General features: G+C 38.1%; 1 non-coding gene across 1 annotated transcript; it reads right to left on the reverse strand.

Annotated features, from left to right (window-relative positions):
• Positions 1-10,278: 10,278 nt before the first annotated feature.
• On the reverse strand, positions 10,279-10,442 carry LOC111763257 (U1 spliceosomal RNA). Its single transcript, XR_002796154.1, has one exon. It is a non-coding gene; the product is annotated as a U1 spliceosomal RNA (small nuclear RNA).
• Positions 10,443-12,277: the final 1,835 nt, after the last annotated feature.

The following is a 12,277-nucleotide window of genomic DNA, read 5'->3' on the forward strand; positions in this document are numbered from 1 at the left end:
AGACCCTGTCTGTAGCTACCAGTCCCCAAGGTCTGAGAATTCAAAAGTGTCTATAGGATGGGGGTGGCTGCTGGCAGTTGTAGCTGCAGCTTTTAACTCAGTTTTGCCATTGTGATTCTTTTCCTTTACCCCTCTCTCTTCTTGGTGCTGTCTAGCCTTTCCTTGGTGTCCTAAATCCAAGAACATTTTTAAAAAAGGCTTTCTGCTTATCTTCTAGCTATTTTTCTGGGAGAGGAGAGAGTCCTGTGTCTTTCTAGTTCACCATCTTCCTGGAAGTCTTGCCCCTTTTATTAATATACATAAAGTTCTTCTTTGTCTCTTCTAACAGTTTTGCATTAAAGTCTGTTCTATTTGATATTAATATATAGTAGCTCTTTTTTTTTGGTTATTGTTTGAGAGGAATATCTTCTCACCTTTTACTTTTAATATATTTGTGTCCTTCGGTCTAAGGTGAGTCTGTTGTTGACAACATACAAATGGAACATACTTTTTATCCATTCTACAAGTCTGTGTTTTTCGTTTGGAGTGTTTAATCCATTAATTTTCGTTGTTATTACTCTAAAGGTATTATTTCCATCATTTTAACCTCTGGCATTTATATGTCATATCTTATTTTTGTCTCTCGTTTTACCCTTTGAGTTGCCCTTACTGATAATCCTTATTTCTACAGCTATCCTCCAGTCCTCTCTCTCCCTTCTTTTCCTTGCAGTCATTAGCACTCCCTATAGTGTTTCTTGTAGAGGAAGTATTTTGCTAATGAACTTTTTTCAGTTTTTGTTTATCTGTAAATGTTTTAAACTCTCCCTCACTTTTAAATTTTTTATTATTTCTTAATTCTTTTTTTAAAAAGATACATAGATCACAAAAAATGTTACATTAATAAATATAAAAGGTTCCCATATACCCCCCCCCACCCCCCCAATCCTCCCTCTCCCTCATTTTTGAAGGACAATTTTTTTCCAGATAGAGTCCTTGGCTGGCAGTTTTTTTCTTCAATCTTAAATATATCATACCACTGCCTTCTTGCCTCTGTGGTTTCTGATTAGAAATCAGCATTTAGTCTTATTGAGCATCCCTTTTGATTGAATTGTTTTTCTCTTGCTGCTTTCAGAATTTTTTCTTCAACTTTGACATTTGACATTCTGACTAATAACATGTCTTAGAGTGGTCTCTTTTGATTTATTGTTTTTGGAGTGTGTTGCCCTTCTTGGACATGTACATTTATGTCTTTCATAATAGTTGGAAAATTTTTGGTCATTATTTCCTCAAATGTTTTTTCTGCACTCTTTTCCCTCTCTTCTCTTTTGGGAATACTCATGGTATGTATATTTGTGCACTTTTGCACTGTCATTCAGTTCCCTAAAACTCTGCTCAATTTCTCATCTTTTCTCTATCTGTTCTGTCTGTAATATTTCAGGTGTCCTATCCTCCAGTTTCTTGACCTGTTCTTCTGCCTGTTCAAATCTGCTGTTATTTGCCTCTATTGTATTTTTAAAATATTTATATATTTATTTACTTTTACAGGTGTTCTTTATTTCTTTGTATGGATTAAAATGTTGTCTAATGACTTATAATTTCAGACTGAATGGACTCCCCTTATCAATTCTTGTAGATAAGGTCAGCTAGTGGCAAATTCTCTCAACTTTTGTTTATCTGTGGACTCTTAATTATTCCTTTATATTTGAAAGGCACTTTTGCCATATATACAATTCTGGCTTGACAATTTTCTTATTTTTTTTTTAACACATGGAGTATATCTTCCCACTGCTTCCTGGCCTCCATGGTTTCTGATTTTAAAAATCAGGTTTTTTGAATCTTACCGATGATACCTTGTGTATGATGACTTGTTCTCTCTTGCTGCTTTCAAGATTCTATATTTATTTTTGGCTTTGAACATTTTAATTATGTTGTGTCTATGTATGGACCTTCTTGTGTTTATCCTGCTTGAAGTACATTGAGCTTCTTGCATGTGTAAATTAAGGATTTTAATTGAATTTGAGTAGTTTTCAGCATTATTTCTGCTCCATTTTCTCTGTCCTTTCATTCTGGGAATCCCATTAGGCATATGCTGGTTCACTTGATAATGTACCACGTGACTCTCAGGTTCTTCTCAATTTTATTCAATAATTTTCCTCCTGTTCCTCAGACTGAATGATCTGAAAGGGCCATCTTCCAACTCATTTATTATTTCTTCTGAGTGTTAGAATATTCTTTGTAGCCATTAATGTTGTTTTTTCGGTTTAGTTTTGTATCCAGTTCACTTTTATCATAACTTTTTATTAATAGTCTCCATTTTGTGAGGCTCAGTTTCATATATTCTTTTCATGTAGTTATTGTTTCCCTTAGCTCATTGAGCATATTTGTAATAACTGACTTAAGATCCTTCCCTAATATATTCAAAGTCACTAATTCCTCAAGGATAGTTTGTATCTAGTACACTTCTTCCTACATCTAGCCCATATGTATGTTACTTTGAATACCTTGTAATTTTTTGTTGAAAACTGGCATTTTGAGTATTTAATTGGACAACTCTGGAATAAGTGTCCCTCTCCTCCTCATGGTTTTCTGTAGTTATTGTTTGTTGTAGTTTTATTTTTTAATGATTTTTCTTTCTTTTAAAAAAATTTCTTTTATTTATTTCTCCCCTCTTCCCCCTGTTGTCTGCTCTCTGTATCCCTTCGCTATGTTCTTCTGCATCCGCTTGCATTATCCAGTGGCACTGGGAAACTGCGTCTCTTTTTTGTTGTGTCATCTTGCTGCGTCAGCTTTCTGTGTCTACGTCACCACTCCTGGGTGGGCTCTGCTTTTTTCATGGGGGGCAGCTCTCCTTACAGGGTGCACTCCTTGTGCATGGGGCACCCCAAAGTGGGGTCACCCCTGCGTGGCATGGCACTCCTTATGTGTGGCAGCTCTGCATGTGGACCAGCTTACTACAAGGGTCAGGAGGTCCTGGGGATCAAACCCTGGACCCTCCATATGGTAGACAGATGCTCTATCAGTTGAGCCACATCCGCTTCCCTTAATGACTTTTCTGAACTAATTATGTAAACACTCTATTCTGTGCAGTGTATGGCCAAGATTCTGTTCCATTAGCTTAGTGGCTAGCTAATGATTGTACAGAATTTACTTAAACTCCTAGAAGAAAATATCTCCCAGTCTTTGCAGAGGGTTCCTGAGTGCATGTTGGCTAATTCCTTAAGAATCCAGCCAGTCACTTTACAGTGATGCCTTAGTTTTAACTTCTGACTTGCACAGAGCATCAAGGTCAACCAGAATTGGTAGCATAGTGTCTTGACAAATTTTTCTTGGGAATATGTATTGCCTTAAGCATGTGAATAGCCTTCTAGAGTCCCAGGAATATGCCAGAGCTTTTCAGAGCACTTATATACATTCTTTCTGCAAGATTACCTCTCAAGCTTTTTGGTTAGTCTATTGTTTTCCAAAACTGTTAACTATTGCCTCAGTTTTCAGTGACTAAAACATTTGTCTGCAAATATTTCAACGTTTGCCCCCCCCCCCCCCACTTAGTGGTTTTAGCACTAAGTTCCACCTCAAGCAAAAGAAGACACGCCTTTGGTGGTATTCATCCAGAGAATCAGAAGACAGATCTAATAAAATTCTTTGTGGATGAGATCTGTTCTTCTCCTTCCAGTACTAGGAATGCTGGTCATCATTTTGAAGGCTACTGCTGAGCAGGACTGGTTGTTGAGGATGAAGAAGGGAGTGGTATTACTTCCTATCCAGGAAGAGGGAGGAGGCTGCTAGCAAAGTTGGAGAACTGCCTCTGAGAAACTTGAACTATGAGCCTTTTAACTTCCAGGCAGGAACTTCTGTTACACTGATCCAGTTGGTGTTAGAGCAAACACACTCCAACCAGGCATTTGAATAGAGAGGGCTGGCAAATATTGCCATCTGCAAAGTTTGTTGCCATGGGTTGAGCAAGATGGTGGATGATCTCTGTATGGTCTCTCCTTCCTTCTTCTCTTAAGGCTTCATGGACCCAGTTTCTTTTGATCTCAGCTGTAGGTTGGCATAGGGCTCATCTTTCTTCCCAGGCCTTTAGCTGTTTGAGCCTTCTCCTTTCTTCTTCTGTCTTTTTTAATTTTTTTGGTACGGGGCTGGGGATTGAACCCAGGACTTCATATGTGGGAAGCTGGCGCTTAACCATGGATTCATATTGGCTCCCCTGAGTTGGCTTTTTTGTTTGCTTGTTTTGTTTGTTTTTTGGAGGCCAAACCTGGGACCTCCCATGTAGGAAGCAGGTGCTCAGCTGCTTGAACGACATTTGCTCTCCTCTAGTGTATTTTAATCTCTTCTATTGTGCCTTTCATACCCATAAATTCTGTTATTTTTCTTTGAATTATTTCAAATTCTTCTTTATGCTCACCCAATGTCTTCTTAATATTTTTTATCTCTTTAGCCATGTTTTCCTTCAACTCTTTGAACTAATTTAGGATATTTGTTTGAACATCACTGTTTAATTGTTTCAAATCCTGTATTTCATCTGAGTTTTAATTTGTTACTTTCACTGAGTCATATCTTCCTTTTTCTTAGTGTGGTTTGTAACCTTTTGCTAGTGTATGGGCATCTGTATTTCTTCCTTCTCCCCTTTCTCCATTCCTCTCTCCTCCTTCCTTCCATCCCTCCATCCCTCCATCCTTCCATCCCCTCCTTCCTTCCTTGAAACATTTTCACAAACCATACCATCCATCTGAAGTGTACATTCAGTGACTTTTGGTATAATCAGGGTTGTTCATTCATCACTGCAATCAATATTAGAGCATTTTCATTACTCCACAAAGAAAAATACACTACCCCTTAGCAATCAACTCTCAATGCCTCTATCCTTCTCCTGCTATTAGATTAGATAGCAGTGAATCTAATTCCACCTCTATAGATTTATTTATATTTACATTTGTATAGATGGAATTGAGCAATATGTAGTACTTTGTGTCTTGTTTCTTTCACTTTGCATATATATATTTTTTTCACAATTGATGGTGAAATAAGAATATATTACTATGCCCTACTGTCTTTTGTTGCTTTGGGTATATTTTTGCCCATATAGCACCCTATTATTGATACCTTGCAGTAGCAACATACATTTGTTGTGTTTCATGGAAAACCACATATATTTATACTAATGACCACACTCATTTTTCACAAGAGGGTTCACTATGCATTATAGTCCCTTGTTTCATCTTTTTGCTTTCTTTCTATTGACAAATACAACCTTTAACTTTCCCTGCGAACCACTATCATACCAATATATGAGCACTGCTAATTACAATAACTATAATATGCTATCATCACCTCTCTCTATTTCAAACATTTACAACCAAATATATTACAAATTCTGCACAAATTAAGCCTCAGTCCCCCATTCTCAATCTTCATTCTATCTTCTGGTGACCAATATTCTAGCTCTTAACTCCAGGAGATTGCTAATTATATTTAGTTTAAATTAGTAAAATCATACAATATTTGCTCTTTTGTGTCTGGCTTGCTTCACTCAACATAATGTCTTCAAGGTTCATCCATGTTGTCATATGCATCACAACATAATTTCTTCTTTCAGCTGAATAATGTTACATCATATGTATATGCAGAGTGTGTTTATCCATTTATCAGTTGTGGGTCACCTGGGTTGTTTCCATTTTTTGACAATTGTGAATAAATGCCACTATGAACACTGGTGTGTAAATGTCCATTCATGTCCCTGCTTTCAGGTCATCTGGGTATATAGTAATAGTGGGATTGCTGGACTATATGGCAGACCAATATTTAATTTTCTTAGGAACTGTCAAATAATATTCCACAGTGGCATCACAATTCTACATTTCCAAAAATATTGAATAAGCATTCATATTTCTCCACATCCTCTCCAAACAGTGGTAGTTTTCTGTTTTATTAATAGTGGCCATTATATACAGTGTGAAATGATATCTCACTGTAGTTTTGATTTGCATTTCCTTAATAGCTAGTGATGTTGAACTTATTTGTATGTGTTTTTTTTTCCATTTGTATTTCCACTTTGGAAAAATGTCTATTCAAGTCCTTCACCCATTTTTTAATCTGTTCATCTGTCTTTTTATTATTGAGTTGTAGAATATCTTTATACATTGTGATATTAAACCTTTAATGAATATGTGATTTCCAAATATTTTCTCCCATTGACTTGGATGACAAAGTCCTTTGAGGTGCAAAAGTGTTTAACTTTGAGGAGGTCCCAGGTACCTATTTTTTCTTTCATTGCTCAAGTTTTGAGTGTAAGCTTTAAGACACCTCCACCTATCACCAGATCATGAAGATATTTCCCTACATTTTCTTCTAGTAGTTTTATGGTCCTGGCTTTTATATTTAGGTCTTTGATCCATTTTGAGTTGATTCTTGATTAGGAAATGAGATAGGGGTCCTCTTCATTCTTTTTGCTATGGATATCCAGTTCTTCCAGCACTGTTTGTTGAAGAGATTGTTTTATCCTAATAACATGGGCTTGATAGGTTTGTAAAAAACCAGTTGGTTGTTGAGATGTGGGGCTATTTCTGGATTCTCAATTCTCTTCTATTGATTGATGCTTCGTCTTTATGCCAATACCATGCTGTTTTGACCACTGTAACTTTGTAATATGTTTCAAGGTGAGGCATTGAGAGTCCTCCCACATCACTCTTATTATTTTAGATGTTTTTGGCTGTTTGGGTGTCCTTTCCCTCCAAATAACTTTGGTAACTGCCTTTTCTTTCTTTCTTTTTTTTTTTTTTTAAGATTTATTTTTATTTATTACTCTCTCCTTTCCCCACCATTGTCTGCTCAGTGTCCATTTGCTGTGTGTTATGCTGTGTCCGCTTGCATTCTCAGCAGCACTGGGAATCTGTGTCTTTTTGTTGCATCACCTTGCTGCGTCAGCTCTCTGTGTGTGGTGCCACTCCTGGGTGGGCTGCACTTTTTTCGAGCAGGGCAGCTCTTCTTGTGCATGGAGCTCTGCTATGCGGGGACACCCCTGCATGGCACGGCACTCCCTGTGCATGGCAGCACTGCGCATGGATCAGCTCACCACATGGGCCAGGAGGCCCTGGGTTTGTACCCTGGACCTCCTGTGTGGTAGGTGGATGCCCTATTATTTGAGCCACATCCGCTTCCCTGTAATTGCTTTTTCTATTTCTTTAAAGTAAGTCTGTTGGAATTTTCATTGGTATTGAATTGAATCTATAAAACAGTTTGGGTAGGATTGATGTCTTCATGATATTTAGTCTTCCAATCCATGAACACAGAAAGTCTATCCATTTAGGTCTATTTTGATTTTATGTATATGTAATAATTTGTGAACTTACAAAACAATCATGCATAATGTGCAGATTTCCTTACAACACCCCTCCACCAACACCTTAAATTCTTGTGGAATTTGTTACAGATTATGAGAGAACATCATCAGACTATTTCCATTAACTATGGTCTGTAGCATAATGTGATATTTTTTCCCCATATCCCCCATTATTAACACAGTACTTTCTTTGACACTGATATAAAAATATTACAATATTGATGTTAACTCTAGTCCCATGCATGTATTTTCCCATGCATCTCCATATTTTTACCACCTTGTATTAGTGATGTACTTTTGTTCTAGGTCATAAAAGAGCATTCTTGTGATTGTACTATTAACCACAATCTTAGGTCTTCTTTGATTTCTTTTAGAACTACGTTTTAGTTTTTGGAATACAGGTGCTTTATATCTTTGGTTAAATTGATCCGTAGGTATTTGAATATTTTTGTTCCTATTGCAAATGAATTTTTTCCCTGAATTCCTCCTCAGATTGTTCAATACTGTTGTACAGAAACATAACTGGTTTTTTGCATGTTGATCTTGTATCCTACCACTTTGCTGAACTTGTTTATTAGTTCACATAGCTTTGTAGTAAACATTTCAGAATTTTCTGAATATAGGATAATGTCATTTGTAAACAGTAAGAGTTTTACTTTCTCTTTTCCTGTTTGGATGACTTTCATTATTTTTTCTTGTCTAATTGCTCTAGCTAGAAATTCTAGTACAGTGTTGAATAACAGTCATGACAGTGGGCATCTTTATTTTATTTCAAATCTTAGAGGCAAAGCTTTCAACCTTTCCCCATTGAGTATGATGATGGCTGTGGATTTTTCATATAGCCCTTTATTATACTGAGGAGCTTTACTTTTATTCCTATCTTTTGAAGGGTTTTTTTTTTCAAGAAAGGATGCTGGATTTTGTCACATGCCTTTTCTGTGTCAATTGAGATGATCATGTGTTTTCTTTTTTCCTTCAGTTTAACATGGTGTATTGCGTAATTGATTTTATTATGTTTAACCACCTGTATTAGTCCTCCAAAGGAGTGCTGATGCAAAATACCAGAAATTGATTGGTTTTTATAAAGGGTATTTATTTGGGGTAGGAGCTTACAGATACCAGACCATAAGGCATAAGTTACTTTCCTCACCAAAGTCTATTTTCACATGTTGGAGCAAGACGGCTGCTGATGGCTGTGAGGGTTCAGGCTTCCTGGGTTCCTCCCTTCCAGGGTTTGCTTCTCTCTGGGTTCAAGGTTCCTTCCTTCCCAGGGCTTGCTTCTTCTTGGGGCTTGCTTCTTTTTCCTCTGTGAGCTTACTTCCCAGGGCTCCAGCTTAAGGCTTCAGCATCAAACTCCAACATCAAAACTCCAGCATCAAAAACACTTGCATCGGGAAACGGACTTGGCCTAGTGGTTAGGGCGTCCATCTACCACATGGGAGGTCCACAGTTCAAACCCCGGGCCTCCTTGACCTGTGCGGAGCTGGCCCATGCGCGGTGCTGGTGCGCGCAAGGAGTGCCCTGCCACGCAGGGGTGTCCCCTGCGTAGGGGAGCCCCACGCGCAAGGAGTGCGCCTGTAAGGAGAGCCACCCAGCGTGAAAGAAAGTGCAGCCTGCCCAGGAATGGCACCGCACACACTTCCCCTGACGCTGACGACAACAGAAGTGGACAAAGAAACAAGACGCAACAAATAGACACAGAGAACAGACAACCGGGGGTGGGGGTGGGGGGATTAAATAAATAAATAAATCTTTAAAAAACAAAACAAAACAAAAAAAAACACACTTGCATCAATATTTCCAACTCTGTCCTTTGCTATGCCTTTTATCTGTGAGAAATCTCCCATCAAGGGGTGGGGACTCAACACCCTGATGATGTGGCCCAATCAAAGCTCTAATCATAGCTCAATCATGCCCAGTAATAGACCAGATTACAAACATAATCCAATATCTATTTTTGGAATTCATAATTACATCAAACTGCTATACCACCTTTGCATACCAGGAATGAATCCCACTTGATTGTGGTGTATACTTCTTTTAATATGCTGTTGGAATCTATTTGCAAGTATTTTGCTGAGAAGTTTATATCTGTGTTCATTATAGAGATTGATCTTTTCTTGCAGTATGTTTATCTGGCTTTGGTAGTAGTGTGATGTTGGACTCATAAAATGTGCTGGGTAATTTTCCCTTCCTTTTCAGTTTTATTTTTTTGTAAGAGTTTAAACAGGATTAGTGTAAATTCTTCTCAAAAATGCTTGGTAGAATTCACCAGTGAAGCCATCTAGTACTGGATTTTTTCTGTCGGGAGAATTTTGATGACTAATTCAATCTCTTTAAATGTGATTGGTATGTTGAGTTCCTGTATTTCTTGTAGAGTTAATGTAGGTTGTTTGTGCATTTCTAGGAATTTGTCTTTTTTATAGAGGTTGTCTAATTTGTAGGCAACCAGTTTCTCATCATATCCTTTCATGATCCTTTGTTCCCTTGTGGGGTCAATTGTAATGTTCCCCCTTCCATTTCTGATTTCATTTATTTGTCTCTTCTCTCCTTTTTTCTTTGTTTCCTCCAGTGTTTAGTTAATCTTTGATTTAACTCTGTCTGCTTTTTTAATATAGGCATTTAGGGCTATAAATTTCCCTTTCAGCACTGCCTTTGCTGTATCCTCTAAGTTTTGGTAAGCTGTGTTCTTGTTTTCATTCGTCTTATCTACTGATTTCTCATAAAATTTTTTCTTTGACTAATTGTTCAAGATTATGTTTCTTAGCTTCTACACCCTTGCGGATTCCCCCCTTTACCATCTATTATTGATTCCTGCTTCATTCCATTATGATCTGAGAAGGTGCTTTGCATAATTTCAGTATTTTTTTATTTATTGAAACCTGCTTTGTGACCCAACATGTGGTCTATCCTGGAGAAAAATCTATGAGCACTTTATTTTATTTTATTTTATTTTTTCGGGGAGAGTGCGAACGCAGTCCCCCACTACCACAAATTATGCAGTCGAGTTTCCCACATTTGGGGAAATCACAGGGGTCAGCACATCCGGAGCGCAATGGATAAGCCTCGCTCTGGGAAAACCACCTTCGTGGTCATGGTATCTCCCCTGCCAGGTAAGTATTCTTTTTTTTTTTTTTTCTATGAGCACTTTAAAGCATGTACAGCCTGTTGAGTTAGGATGCAACATTCTGATAGATGTATGCTTGGTCTAGCTCTTTTATCATAGTATTCAAGTTCTCTGTTTCCTTGTTAATCTTTTGTCTAGGTGTTCTATCTATGTTTTTGGTGTGTTGAAGTCTCCAATGTTATTGTAGAGATGTCTATTTCTCCCTTTAGTTTTGTCAGAATTTGCCTGGTTATGTGCATAAATATTCATGACTGTTACTTCTTCCTAGTTGATTGTCCCTTTTATTAATATATAGTGGATTTCTGCATCTCTAAACTTTTTTGCATTTAAATTGTTTTGTCAGATACTAGTATAGCTACTGTTGGTCTCTTCTGGGTGTGGTTTGTGTGGAATAAGTTTTTCTATCCTTTCACTTCCAGTCTATTTGTATCCCTGGATCTAATGTGAGTCTTTTGTAGACAGCATAGGGGTGGCTCATGTCTTTTAATCCATTTTGTCACCCTTTATCTTTTTTTCTATTGTCTTTTTAAAAAAGATACATAGATCACACAAAATGTTACATTAAAAAATATAAGAGCTTCCCATATATCCCACTCCCCACACCCCCCAATCCTCCCACATCAACAACCTCTTTCATCAGTGTGGCACATTCATTGCATTTGATGAATACATTTTGGAGGACTGTTCCATGGCATGGATTATAGTTTACATTGTAGTGTACACTCTCCCCCAGTCCATTCAGTGGGTTATGGCAGGATATATAATGTCCTGCATCTGTCCCTGCAATATCATTGAGAACAACTCCAAGTCCCAAAAATGCCCCCATATCATACCTCTTCTTCCCTTTCCCTGACCTCACCAACTCCCGTGGCCACTGTCTCTACATCAATGATATAATTTCTTCCATTGCTAGAGTCACAATAATTCTGTAGTAGAATACCAGTAACTCCACTCTAATCCATATTTTATTCCTCCATCCTGAGGACCCTGGGATGGTGATGTCCACTTGTCCTCTAAATCAAGAGGGGGCTTAGATCGCACAGGGCTGATGGCTGGAATTCTTCTGCTTGCAGTTGTAGACTCTTTTGGTTCCCTGGTGTGGTGGTTGACCATCCTCCCCTCCCTATTAGCTGACCTGGGTAAGTCCAATGAGCTGGAGAGTAGGTGTTGCAACTCTGCTGAGTCTCAGGGCCCACTTGGCACATAGACAGTCCAGAGATTCAAGTTTCCTGAGCATATACCAACACTAGCACCAACCACAGGTTCAGTAAAAGTGACAGAAGAGGCATGTGTAGAGAGGTCACATCTGAGTCCAACTCCATCATACTCAGGAGCACAAATTCCAAAGTAGTGCCCACTGGCAAGGCACTGAACTACAGAGCCGTCTGCCATGACTGTAGGACCTGGATGTCTCCATAGCCCTCTGGAGCACCACTACCTGGGGTAGTATCCACTTTGGCTGTCTCTGGGAACCCTATATCTTTTGATTGGGGTGTTTAATCTATTCACATCAAATGATACTACTGTAAATGCATTATTTACTTCCACTATTTTATTTTCTGCCTTCCATATGTCATATCGTACTTTCATCTGTCATTTTACCTTTTGGTTATCCTTTCTGATAGTCTTCCCTTATACTTTCTCCTCCAAGCCTCTCTCTTCCTTCTTTTCTTTTCAAGCTGAAGGGCTACTTTAGTCCTTCTCACAAAGCCAGAATCTTTTTTAGGAACTCACTTCGTTTTTGTGTATTTGTGAATATTTTAAACTCATCTTCATATCTGAAGGACAATTTGCTGGATAAAGAATTCTTGACTGGCAATTTTTCTCTT

Source organism: Dasypus novemcinctus, chromosome 8 (genome assembly GCF_030445035.2).
Source record: "Dasypus novemcinctus isolate mDasNov1 chromosome 8, mDasNov1.1.hap2, whole genome shotgun sequence".
Classification (NCBI taxonomy): Eukaryota; Metazoa; Chordata; class Mammalia; order Cingulata; family Dasypodidae; genus Dasypus; species Dasypus novemcinctus.